The sequence below is a fragment of the Phalacrocorax carbo genome, chromosome 9 (genome assembly GCF_963921805.1).
Source record: "Phalacrocorax carbo chromosome 9, bPhaCar2.1, whole genome shotgun sequence".
NCBI lineage: Eukaryota > Metazoa > Chordata > Aves > Suliformes > Phalacrocoracidae > Phalacrocorax > Phalacrocorax carbo.
Window position 1 is genome coordinate 31,992,164 of NC_087521.1, and position 13,309 is coordinate 32,005,472.

At 40.1% G+C, this 13,309-nt stretch overlaps 1 protein-coding gene across 7 annotated transcripts in view; it reads right to left on the reverse strand.

The window, feature by feature from the left end:
* Positions 1 to 13,309, reverse strand: part of MNAT1 (MNAT1 component of CDK activating kinase) — a 125,653-nt gene that overhangs the window by 91,332 nt on the left and 21,012 nt on the right. For 3 of the 7 annotated variants that reach the window (XM_064460991.1, XM_064460993.1, XM_064460988.1), the window contains exon 2: positions 1,022 to 1,215. The exons of 3 other annotated variants lie outside the window; for them this stretch is intronic. The gene's annotated coding sequence lies outside the window, so the exon portion shown is untranslated. Of the gene's footprint in view, positions 1 to 1,021; positions 1,216 to 3,377; positions 3,400 to 13,309 lie in introns of those variants that run through there. One more of the 7 variants, XM_064460992.1, reaches the window with a different exon arrangement.

A 13,309-nucleotide genomic window follows, 5' to 3' on the forward strand; every position in this document is an offset into this window, starting at 1 on the left:
GGCATTACAGAGCTCCCTCATGGCACAGAGACCACATCAACTCAGGTGATCCTTCTGTTTCTTTGCAAGTCCAACTCTTCCCTATTTCCCTTAGTGTAAGGACAGTCAGACTATGGAAGCAGGACACCATTCAATGCATCTTTTATAGGCCAACACATCATACATGGCTTTCCCCAAATGAGCAAAGCCCCCAAACACCTCCTTAACTCCCCTTCAAATCATGGCCAAAACAGGTGACCACGTGTTTTCGTAAATTAGGAGCCTTAAATCAGCAATTTCAATATGCATATATGATTATGTATGCATACATGCTACATATATAAACTAACAATGACAAATATTCATGCTTAAAAAGCAAGTCTATACATTTGTTCAAGTCTGAATATGTCTGAAAACAACAGCTTCACATGAGGTCTAGACAAACACTCAAGCTGTGATACTGCCGATTCCCCTCTTCACACTGAGGTTGTATGGCCTCTGTGATCTGTATTCTATTTCACAAATTCACCAAAATCTTCCACTACCTTTTGGATTTAAATTTGTATCCTAAGAACAGGTAATCTGGATTAAGACCTCAATCAAAAACGCCCAGGGAGCTACATATGCAGGGACGACAGGGGAAGTAATGTCCCCAGCAAAAGCAATTACAGCACCTCCAGGAATAACAGTCTCCTGGTCTTCCACAGCAGGATAATAACCATCAGTACACTCATTTTCACTTCCATGGACACTGGTTTCATCTGTCTTGTTCTTCCCTGTCATCCCCATGAAATATTAAACAAATGGCTCGGTCTCTACACAGTCTGGAACGGCACCACATTTTTGAGGAAAACAAATAATAATAAAGCATCTAGGTGGTTTGGCACCATCAATGCACAAAGAGCTCTACATGCCCTCATGTCAGTGTTCAAGGACTTCAGGATCAGGGTTTTACTGAAAGTGCTTGTGGTACATTGCAGAAAACAAGCAGAGGTTCCTCTCCAGAAAACTGTTAGATATTTATCAACTAAATTACACTTACTGGAACTGAGTGTTTGTTTTGGACAAATTGTCTTCAAAGGGTACAAGATTTGTGCCCAGTCCTGCATTCCCCACACATACACTTCATGGAGGGATGATGGCAGATAAGGAATCAAGCCTCTTGGACACTGAACGGAGGAAAATGGCTTACAACATTAGCATAGCTTGATGGTGCTGCTTACTCTTCTAGCTTGGCTGGCAAGAGAGCAAACAAAACAGAGTAAAGGGAGAGCTATTTTCACCAGTAGGAGTACAAGATATTCTTTTAAAATTTTAGATTCTGCTGAGCATCACAAAAAATTGCGGGACTGCAGACACGCAGCCATTAATCATTTCAGAGAAAAAGAATAATCTTTATGGCTTTTGCTGTTGACTAGGATTGTTACAGAATGAGTTACTACCCTTCTTTACAAAGGCTATTTTTAGTAGGTACACTTACTAAACAGTATCAAATATTTAGAGTCTCTAAGCCCCTCTTTTTCAGCTTTTATAACCATGATGTTTCTGTTATTTAAAGTAGCACGAAAAACAAATGATCCTTTCTACTATGGAAAAAACAGTTTAGATTAGAAAATAATAATACAGCCTTCAACATATAGCCAAGATCCGAACCACAAACAAATGGAATGGAAAGAATCAGCAAAAGAGATGTGTTTTCACTTGTTCCTCAATTCTGATGTCAGAAGGAAATTTACTTACAAAAATGGAATGACTCTTGATTTATGGCAAGGGAACATTAAAAACCAACGGAAAACACACACAGGTGAGAAAGCTTAAAGAAAAACATCTAGCTTTTTAAATCAAAGATGCTTCTAGAAACATTCACAGGCTTTTTGCTTAGCTTGGATTAGATAATTTCATGTTCTTGTACACAGACTCTTGAAAAGAGACAAGACAGCCCAATTTAGAGCACACAGTCGTCAAACCTGTTTATTTTGCAATCTTCAGTACATTTACCAAGTCCTTATAACCTACAGTGGTTTCTGCTACATAGACAAGAGTTCACCTACCATTTGCAGCTGGCTATTACAGGTTTATTTTCTAGGCTGGTGGACTAATAGGCACAGCCCTGAAGGCAGGTTCTTCCTAGAATCTGCAGCAATGACCTCTGAGATCTGAGCAAAAGCATGTTTCTTCCCCGTGTTACAGGTTGGGGATCAAAAGAAGCAGAAAGAGAAGGAAGAGTGACTGCAATGACACCAAACACTTCCGAAAGCCTTGGAATTAAGAAGTTTATGAGATCAGCAGCTCCCAGATGAGAAGGGACCTGGAGGCCAAGTAAGTCTTTTGCTTTTCACACCTAGGCTTCAGGAGTTCAGAAATCCTTATTCAAGTACCTGCAGAAGCAGCTGCCTACGTGTTTGGGGCCATCTCTTCCCTGTCCCCCAAATACAAGAGGGAGCTGGGAGAAGAAGATACCAATTACTCTTGCTTTATTCAGATCCTGTGAAGACCTACCAAAGAGGATTTTGCTGTTCTCACCTTGTAAGGAGACAACTTCAGAATGCTCTCAAAACCTTATTTGGCCAAAAAACCCACGATGGGTCTGTCTTCAACTAGCAAATAAATAGGTCTCACAAGCAGCCCACACGCCATGTAAAGATTACAGCTCGTTATGGCAATAAGACACATCCCAGGTTTCAGGCAGAAATCACAACTCTATCAGTCAGCAGATAAGAATTTTTGGTTTTTTAAACACTGTTGATAAGCTATCTTCAGTTGTCTACATCTCCCTCTCTTCAGCTCACAGTAACATGCACTGCAAGACAAAAATCTCAGGGATTACTTTGCCAAGATTTCATTTTCAAAAGTATTGAGACTCCAGAGAGCTGGTCTTAACCCCTCCTTTAAACAAAAAAGCAAAACTAAGACTCCAGTACTCTTCCTATATCTGTATTACATCGATTCTCAGCATCACCTGCCAAGCCACTGAGAATACAAGCCTTCTTTTAGACTATGTATATCTTTTGGGGAAAAGGATGCACACTTTTGTTTCATTTTTGTTCTGTTCTCTATTGCAGAAAGGAGGAGGTTAAATGAGCCCAGAGATCTCAAAAATTTAGGAGACAGTCAGCCACAGTTAACCCTATTTTCCAAACACCCATATACATACCCTGATATACAGACCAGTTCATCTCAACTGCACTCACCAGAAAGAAAGCAGGCCAGGTAGTTGTTGAACTACAGCCTTGAATGACTGGCATTTTAGGCAAAAAAAAAAAAAAAGACATACTGAGTCAATTAATAATAAACAGAAACATTTCCACCACCCATTGTGTTTCAACATCTCCATTACAAAACTGTTTCAAGTGGCTTGGACATGACAAGAGTTTGCAACATGCTGAAACTTAACTCACATTTATCCAGTACAGATGAGCCTTTTCTTTTTTTCCTAGAAAATAAATTAGAGAAGAACCTTTTATGATATTAACTCTGGATAGTATCGAGAAAATATTTCTATACATACTTAATGAAGTTCTTCATGAGATACTGCTGCCTAGCCAATTAAGCACACAATCATAAAAAAATAAAACATGTCTTGCAGCATAATTATATCAATTTGGTCAAACGACAGGCCAATTCTTGACACTTCAAGAGCAGCTGGGTGGCATTGAGAAATAAGTGTTTTCACAATGACTAGGCATACCAAAATCGACTGAGAATTTACCCGATGTACCAGAACAACTACTTCAAATCCATTATAGTCTACTGGGCAAACATATGCACTAAAGTATTAACTCAACTATGTCAATAACCCTTTCATGTTTTATTCTCTTTGAATAAGAACCTTTGCAAGTTTTCAGGGTTCTCAAACATCAAATCGGGTAGCTATCAGGATTAGCAGCTGCCCACAGTACACCTGAACTTAACAATTACAAAATTTTCCATGTCCACCTAAAATGCAGAAGCTGCACTCTTTTTTTTTAGACATGATCCAGCTCAACATTGCCCATTGTCTCACAAGACAAGCATACTTATTGCTAACAAAAGTTTAAGAACTCGCACCAAACTCCATACAAGAAACATTGCTCTCTTCTCCTTCCACATCCATTCGTTACCTCATGAGGAAGTCCTACACCATGGTGTGGGTTGAACCGCTCCCAGAGCTGACAGGTCTTACTAACTCAAGTATTTTGAGCATTCACTTACTCAGGCTTATGAAACACCTGCATACACCAGAATTCACACTGGAGAAAAACTAAAATACAGACAACAAAAAATAAACACTTTGGGAACCCAAAATAGTCACAACAGATCTTTTATTTGACCTAAAATGAGGCTTCTTTCTACCTTCTGTACTTTTGATGCATTTCACAGCGCAACGATGGCATGTGGAAGGAAGACAAGGAAATATGACCATACAGTAAAAGGGAAAAAAACATTGAAAGGTATTTGTGGCATGATGGGATATCCTGACCACATTGCTGAGGGCTTGTCACAAGACACTCCCATGTTTCATGTCTAATCTCATAAAGTAAGAAAATAAAGTTGATAAGACACACATCTGTAAGAGAACCAGGCATATGACCAAAGTTTTACATAAAAACAGAGGTGGCATGGGGTCTCAACACGAAACATACAAGTGTTTAAAACTCCCTCAAAAATCAAAACCTTTACCAATCTCTTGCAAACATACCTGTTGAGTGATCAGTGTATGTTGTCTCATCTCTCCCAGCTTTTGTGAGGAACTAAGCCAAATTTCTGCGAAGAGCATAGGCCTGTATTTCACTCAAAGCATAAGAAGTACACAGTCCAGTTTCCTTAAACTACTCAAATGCAGAGAGGCAGTGTGGGTGTATGCACACACACTTAAAAATGACTGAAAAAACAGCCTGTTGGAGCAATAACTGTATTGTCTGTATTCTGGACAGCTCTGAAAACACTGTCAGTGCTCAAAAAACAGTGTGTAATAAAGAACTATCCTCCCTACCATTAAGCTTGCTTGGTTTGGAAAGACTGAAAGAACAATCTGCCATGACAAAATATTACTTCGGAGCTCCTGCATAAATCTTGTTTTACGATACAAGAAAATCAACTGTTTCCTTTTATGTAATTTGTCAGAAATGAGTGACCAAACTCAAAGGTTAGGACACCAAATCCCATTCTCATGAGTAGCAAAAGTCCTAACAGCCTTGAATTTATACATGTACAGCCTAGGAACACCAAAATCGTATTTCTACACATTAAGTCAGCACCAATGACAAAGAAGCTGCTGTAATCTCTCTTCATACTGCTATACGCTGTCCTTCCCCTGCTGTCCTCTCTGCCAGGACAGAAACTAACATCTGCGCAACCACATGGTTACTTGCTGGGTTATTTTTCAGCCAGACGAACGCTCCCATTTGGTTCACCACATCGTTCACAAACACTCGCACCAGCACACGGCAATGGGCAAAGCGAAGGTACGAATAAGCAACAAGGGCGAGAAAGGTGGAAGTGGTACGTTGTCAAATATAAAATCCCGGGCAAAGTAAGCATATCACACCACTATCATTGACAGTCATGTTTAAGACTCATTCATTAGGGAAGCTGAAGCTTGAAGAGAACAGGGACTGTGTTTAGTATGGGACAAGGCAGTTAAGTGCCCAGCAGCATGGGAAGGCACTTTTGTAAACACCACTACGTACCTACACAGCTTTGTAGATCTGCTGTCAAAGTGGAACTAGGAGAACCCTCACACAAACCCCAGGTCCCAACAAGTTGAGCAGCCAAACTTCCTGCAGACTTCAGACAGGTTAGGGCATCCCACAAACAATGCTCCCATTCAGGCAGCTTCCACCCGCGTATAGACACTGAGAGGGCTCTGACAAAGGGAGATACCCCAACTGCAGAGACACCTGTGAAATGAGCCCTGGCACCGGCGTAGCTGGGCTGCAAAGCAAGGCAAGAGGACAGCACCACAGCAGGCAACCTCCGGACAGCTGAGGCTGCCGTAGCATCACATCCTTAAAAACTCTGGCAATAAAAAGCCCTCCCCAGCATTCAGTACACACTTTACAAACTGCAATAACATCCGAGGCAAGACAACTCCAGGAGAAATAATTCCTCTGGAAGAGGGCTCCTCACCAGTGTCAATGGAAGTAACTGCAGTAAATCAAACCTGTGGAGATGCCCAGCATGGCCAGGGAGCCCAGAAAGGTCATTTCAGTCTGAACAAGGTGCCAGAACTAAGTTCCCAGGGATAGCCGCTGGGTGGGAGAGCATAAAAAGCTGCTCCTCTCTTCCCAAGCTCTGAATTCAACAGCACCCAGCGCTGTTTATTAAAATTTGTCCTTCCCTTCCCTCTTACAAAGCTTTTATGGCACACCCAGCTATTTTAGCTTGATCCAAAAGTATAAGGAGAGAGAACACCACTCAAAGGGTGCCCTAAAAGCTGTTTGATCAACACACCTCTAGAAAGGTGAGTTGAAGCACAGTAACCATACAAGAACAGGTGGGGTAGCAGACAGAGCATAAGTAGTATTTTTCAGAATTGCTAAAAATAAAAGAGCCAAAAAGCATGTCACATTGTTTCAGGGTATTTTAAACAAAGCATACAAGATTATTTTAAGACAAGTCCAGTAGAAACAGAAGGCAACGCAACCGAACAAAACAAATTCATGCATTTGAAACAAGTCATGAAGCCACTGGGAGCTCATCATTTAAAGAGCACCAAGGAGAGAAAGAGATACCCTTACCCCAGTTAAGTACTATCTCATGGTCCCTCTGCAAAGTAATGGAGTCATGAAAAGGCACATGCAACCCAAGGATGTATCAAAAGAGCTGCTGCTGTCAGAAAGACAGAATCACCAGCATGATATGAAGAGACTTCACCTGAAATAATGTGCAGTTCTGGTCAGTGACCCTCAGAACAGATGAGCTCACCCTAGAAAGGCAGAAAAGCATAACCAGGATGATCACGAGATTGCCTTATCAGAGGAGAAAAAGCAGAAAAAGCAGAAAAAGCTACTTAAAAACAAACAGATGCATCCAATAGAGTAAAAATTTAAACTGGAAACTGTAGTTTTCACCAGCCACAAAAGCAAGAGTATGGAACCACATCCTGTAGAAGTCACAGGGCAAAAACTGGTTTCAAAATTAGGTATATAAGCTCAAGAAGAAGATTTGATGACCTGACTGTGTTCAACAGATAACTAGATTTGATAGCCAAGAAGGGGCCTCCAGTCTTATCTATGTAGTCGTAGCTACATCCTCTAAATTCTGAAATCCCAAGACAACAACAACTTAGGAAAAAAAATATAAAAAGGAGAGAGAAAACTTCATTTTGGTGAAGATATTGAAATATTACATGCATCTCTGAATATCAAAAGTTTTTTTAAGGATGACATGTATGCACAGATGTTCCAGCATCTTCTGCTCATTAACAGAAATAACTCCTAACCACCAGTCTAAAGCAGTCTTTCGTAAGTTACACAAATTTGTATTATTTTATCAATATTCAATTAAGTTATCACATCTGGCATAAATCATAATATATGTGTCTCAGATCAAAAGTTGATTCATTTGGACTGATTTTTTCACCTCTTGGAAAAAGGGAGACAGTAAGATTATACCATTCTGCTTGTCTGTCTTTAATTGCTAATACAATAGCACAGAACAAAACTAGAGAGTAAGCATTCTCAGCTTGTCTTCCAATAGTACATGCCATTTAATATGTAATTTAATATTAATACATATTCTACTGACATGTAAAAAAAATCTTCTGGTAGCAAGTACATATTAGCTGATGGGTACTTCTGTACACCTGCACTATGCCATGCCTTAGCTCACAAGACAAGCAAGTTTAGATGAATGACGTCTGTGCAGGCAAAGGTGGTGGTCATGACTCAACAAATCACTACTCCTGCCTCTTCATCAGTCTGATACGGCCTTAGGGAGCAAACTGCTTCCCAAGACAGCTGCCTTTTCAGTGAGAAGGATCAAAAGCACCAGTAGCTTTTGAATACTAAGGACCTGGTGGTATTTTTGTTGTTGAGAGTGCTCTGGTTTCCCAGACTAGTGTACGTAACTTTACATCATATCCCAATTCCCTACCAGAATTTCAATTGATTAGGGCATTCTTTCCTTCCTGCCCTAAAGCACCATTTAGAACTCGCTAAATCTCTGTTGCCTTTACTATTACACTTTGAATAGATGGATGTCAGAGAAGGAAGAATGATCTCTACGGGGTCCTTAAATACCTTACAAAGCAGAGTCTAAATTATTCTTAAGTTGCAGAAAATCTCAGAAGCCAGACAAACAAACAAAAACCCAACTCAATAACATTTTATTGCTATCCTTCACCCACATAAAGACTTAATGCTTAAAGAAATAAGTCTGGGCAAGTATCTTTTAAAGAGAGACCGGCATTTTAAAAAAAGAAAAATCCACTTGCAAAGACTAAAAGTTTTGTGTATTTCTATTTTTGAAAACATAGAAAAATAGTAAGAAATATATATCTTTGACACAAAATATACATATAATAAAGATTTTTTTTTTTAAAAGCATCTAACAAACTATTCAGGGCCTGCTGAACAAGTTCACTTCAGTGTAACCACAAACAGAAACAAGTGCAAGGGACACCCAGGTCATTCCCTGCATTTCAAGAGCCATGTGTTAGACTCTCCAGAGAAACATGCAGAACATTTGCCCCTGAACATGCCATGGGCCATGCAGAGCTCTGCAAGACAGTGCTAACATTTTGATAAATCTACTCATTTTGTAACCTTAAAAAAGTTAAAGGAGATGTAAAATAGGAACCCAAAACCAATCTCTTGTTGCAGTGGATCACTTATTTAGGAGAGTCCATGCTAGCTTTGTGCCTAAAGCTCATTTGCGTCCTGTCACTTCCCAGACCCGGCACTTTCTGATCTGCTAATAATCTTTCAGCATCACAAGCACCTTATCACGCACGCTTTGCAGCTGCAGCCTCTGAAACTGCAGGACTAATAAAGGCCAAGTTACTGGAGTTAGAGGTTTAGTTCTATAACCCAACAGATTTTATTGCATTTTCTTGAAAGCGCTTCTTTATCTCGCCAATCTTCATCAGTATAAGTGCAAAGGAGATATTAATTAGAAAATGCCAACAGTAGCAATTCAAACAGTTTTCCCGCCTCCCTAGCCTCATTTGGGAATCTCCTACTTCCTACCAATTTTTAAGGGTCATTCCTCACTCCATTTTCACATAATCCCTAAACAACCATTATCACATCTTTTCTCAGCATGAGATAAAATATAGACTGTGCTTCATAAACAGTGGAGACCTTACGATTACATTCTTGGTGGGAGACAGCGTGATAAATATTTCAGGGATATCTTGAAATACCCTACAATATACAACACATGGCCAGTGAAACGCTCTCAAAAACAAATATGTTTTGACTTATAAATTTTAAAAAAAAAAAAAAAAAAGAGGAAAACCACACCAAAACCTCCTTCCCCCATCGCACACTGGCTATTCAGCGCGTCAGATTGCAGTTTCCTTTTTAAGGGTGGCAGAGATCCTGACCTACATAAAGCCTGGTAGGGAACATTTTTCCACATTGTAAATTTAATAATTAAAAAAAACCCGCACTTTTTCCTCAAGCATAAAAATAAATGGCAATTGCTATTTTAGTACATTAAACGAGTTGGTGAACATCAGGCAAACTTTTTGAAGTTAAATTGTAAGGTCACATTCAATGCTATTTCTTTTAGCAGAAGATATTAAACAAAAATGAGGAGGACATGTCAGAGCTTCATTAGCTATGCTGGCATCTCAACCATTTCCCACAGATTGTAGGGAATAAACACCCAGCCCTATTTCAGTGAAGCTGGAGGTAGCTTCACAGGTTATCAAACAGGACTTCAAGTGAGCAAATACATTACTCGTCATACCAAAGAGGGAACACAACCTGCTCTCTCAAAGCTGAAGCACATTTTGAACGGTTTTATCATGATGAAAATTTGTGATGCATATTCATTCTTTTAATATTTGTTAGTAAGAGAGACAACAAGGAGTTGCACAATGTGGGGGCAAGAAGCAAGATGTAGTAATGGAGGATCAAAAAGACAAAAGCAAAAAAGAACTTATTTTAGCAAAATACATTATATTCTTGTTTGTATTTATATCAGTACCCATTACATCACAAACCACACAGAACAGAACACCCCAGTGTAGTTACTCAGCAGTGGATGGAGACACCAGGAAAAGAGACTGCAGAGGATACACGGGGACAACAAACAGCTGTCCCCCCTCACTGGTAAGCTGATCACAATCAAATTGTTGTCAAACAATTTGAAGTCAGATAAATATCCACAAATCTGTTCATTAAGTGGAGTTCCTCCCATGCATAAACACCAAACTCGGAGCACAGATTTGTTGGGTGTTTGTGTGTGGAAATAGCTTGGAAGAAGTATTTTTGAGTGCCTGTTTTAGCATAACCTCCCCCACCACCCTTGGGAGAACTGGTCTAACTCACTCATTTTGCAGAATATTTTTGTTCATTCCTATCTCTGCAAAACGTTAACTGAAAAAAGTTCTCAAAATTTCCATTCATTACTTCAGCTGTAAATACCAGACAACCAAAACCCACCATTACCCGTGGCTACAGCCTTATGCCGCGTGGCACCATAGCCCACTAGTCCCACTGGTTAAGCAAAGAGCCACTGAAAACAAGTAAGGAAATGGAAATCTGGCCCAAGATTCAGACAGACAGTTCCAGACAATATTTGAGCTTATCTGTTTTATCCAAACATCAGCTGAGGAGCATTCAACAATGCTGCAGGTTCTCTCATAAATACCATGCTGCTCCATAATTATATGAGATCGGCACATGAATTCAAAGGAGGCATTTATTTAGGCTCACTACAGCTGTATTAAAGCCATGTGTAAAGAACATTGTTCCTGGTCTGACAAACAGTGAATAGTATTTTCCTTATCCATATACACACACAACAAACGCTTGATATTATCTAGTGCCGCTAAAGCAGTCAAATTAAAACAAATCAGGAGAGTAGACCCTTGAGCACGTAACTCTAGGAAGACCGAAAGCCTTTGAACACAGAATTTTATGCTTTTTATATGCTCCTAGCCTCATTCAAATACATAGCTTATACTCAATAATGAAAAGGATTTTCTTAATCCACCCACTCCAAAAAAAAAAAAGAAATCAACACATCTATTTTACATGTGAACTTTTGATTCTGCAAACCCTCCAAGAAAGCAACAGCCACCAGCAAATTCCATGACAACCAATAGATTGGGGGACCCAGAAAAGAAACCCAAAAAAGAAAAGGATCAGTTTTTCAGAAGGCAATGACCCCTCCAGCTGCTGACATTTTGGAGGTGCCCACTTAACACCGACCACCTTTAACGTTCTTGGCCAAAGCAAATTGTGCAAAAGATAAAATCCCCTACCCTCAAAAATGAATCTCGAAGGAGATTCCAGACTGTGAATTACCTACTGTCACCATTTTATGGAATTATGTATTACTATGAATTATTGGGCTCAATCCTGCAAGCTTAATGCACAAACTGCCCTTGATGTCCTACCAGGGTAAACTGGGCAAACAAGGCTCCTTCCACCAGGGCTTAGGGACTAGTTTTCAGAACAGCTGTGTGAAATTTGAATTTTTCTGATTTGAAAGCATGAGCTCAGCGCTGTGGCACACATTTGGGTAGGTGGTTAGTTGTGAGCTGAAGACCATGACTGGTCTGTAACGTGCTTACACTGACAACTTTTCCCACGTAACGGTTTGCTCCCTCCTTTATAGACAAAACTAGCATCTAAAGAAATGGAAGTCCTTCTCTGCTTTTGTAACTGCTGTTAGTCACGAGTGCAAAAAAGACCTTTTGCCACAGTCTGTCCTGGCAAGGTAAAGTCCTTCAACGCATCGCCAATACTTACAATCAGCAGTCTACTTCATTTAAACCCACACTCCTGCTATTTATAAATACAATTTCAGCAAGTTCCCTAAAGCTCTCTCAGCTCCCCACTAACTTAAGCCACTTCCTTAACATTGCAACTTTTATCCAAAGGGCAATCCAAGCTGCTTCCATTCCCTAAAATCATATCCAACATTTTGCACAGAGGTATAAGGTGTTCTACTGTTTACCAGCATTTTCTCCAAGAAACAATACGATGCAACAGAAAAGCGATCATCTTACCTACTTCCACAAAGGACATAAGCCAAGTTTACTAGTCACAAATAAAAAAGCGATCCAAAGATAAGGAAGAGGTGGGTTGTTTGTAGATACTGAAGATTGCACTCTGGCTATTGCAGCTCTCATGCACTCAACAACTTAACCCTGAAAAGAATCCAGTTACCAGCACAGGCTGTGGTTCAGGACTGACAGTGCCATTGCGCAACAGAAGTATTTGAAAAGCAACTACAGCCTTTTGCATTTACAGCCTATCAGCCTACCCAGGGCAGAAAACACCATACTGGGTGTTCTCCTTGGAAAACCCTGTAAAACAAGTTTGGTGACCCCTGCTGCAGCATGACCTGAATCCAATGTACAAAATTAACCAGTCTAACAAAATTCCCCAGTAAAAAACAGCTACAGTTGGTCATTAAATCACAAAGATCAGACCGCATTCCCAAGATGACTGAACCCAACACAGAAGGAAACGCACCTTTGTACTGGTGAGGCATAACCATTGCGTGCTGCCCTACCATCACCACCTTCCCTCAGCAATCTAGTTTATTGGGGCAGGGGGATGCCAGCCCCAGAACTGGAACCATCATCCCCTATTTAGCTTGCCAACAGGGATTGATGGGGTCATCAGAAATAAGAGAAGGTGTAAATTAATTCAGTGATCCTAGGAATGTACGTAAGATTTTCTCTTCCCTCCTTTTAGGAGGCCTTTACATGTCACCTTATGCTTTGCGCCATATCACCACCACCACCACGACCTGCTGAGTCTTCAAAACCATTTTGTATTAAAAATAGAATACATGACTCAGATGATTTAAAGATGTATATGCTTACTCAAAAAAAATACTCCACCCCAAAATATCACCTCTAATAGCAATTTATATTATAGTTTCCAGAACTATATTTGGCTACAAAACTTTCAAGTGATGGAACTGAGGCCTGCTGATTGGCCCTTATGTAAATTTAATGCAACTGAACACCAAGATGATCAATTTTCACCTTTTATCTGAACGTCCTCCCATGGAAGAAAGACTCTCCCCCTCAACCAAGGGGTATTTCCTGCTGGTCATTCTCTCTTACCTGGTTCTGAAGACCTTGACAATACTGATTCACACACTCCCACTTCTCAGGGCAGCCACCCTCAACCACACTAATACAAGCACGCTCAAC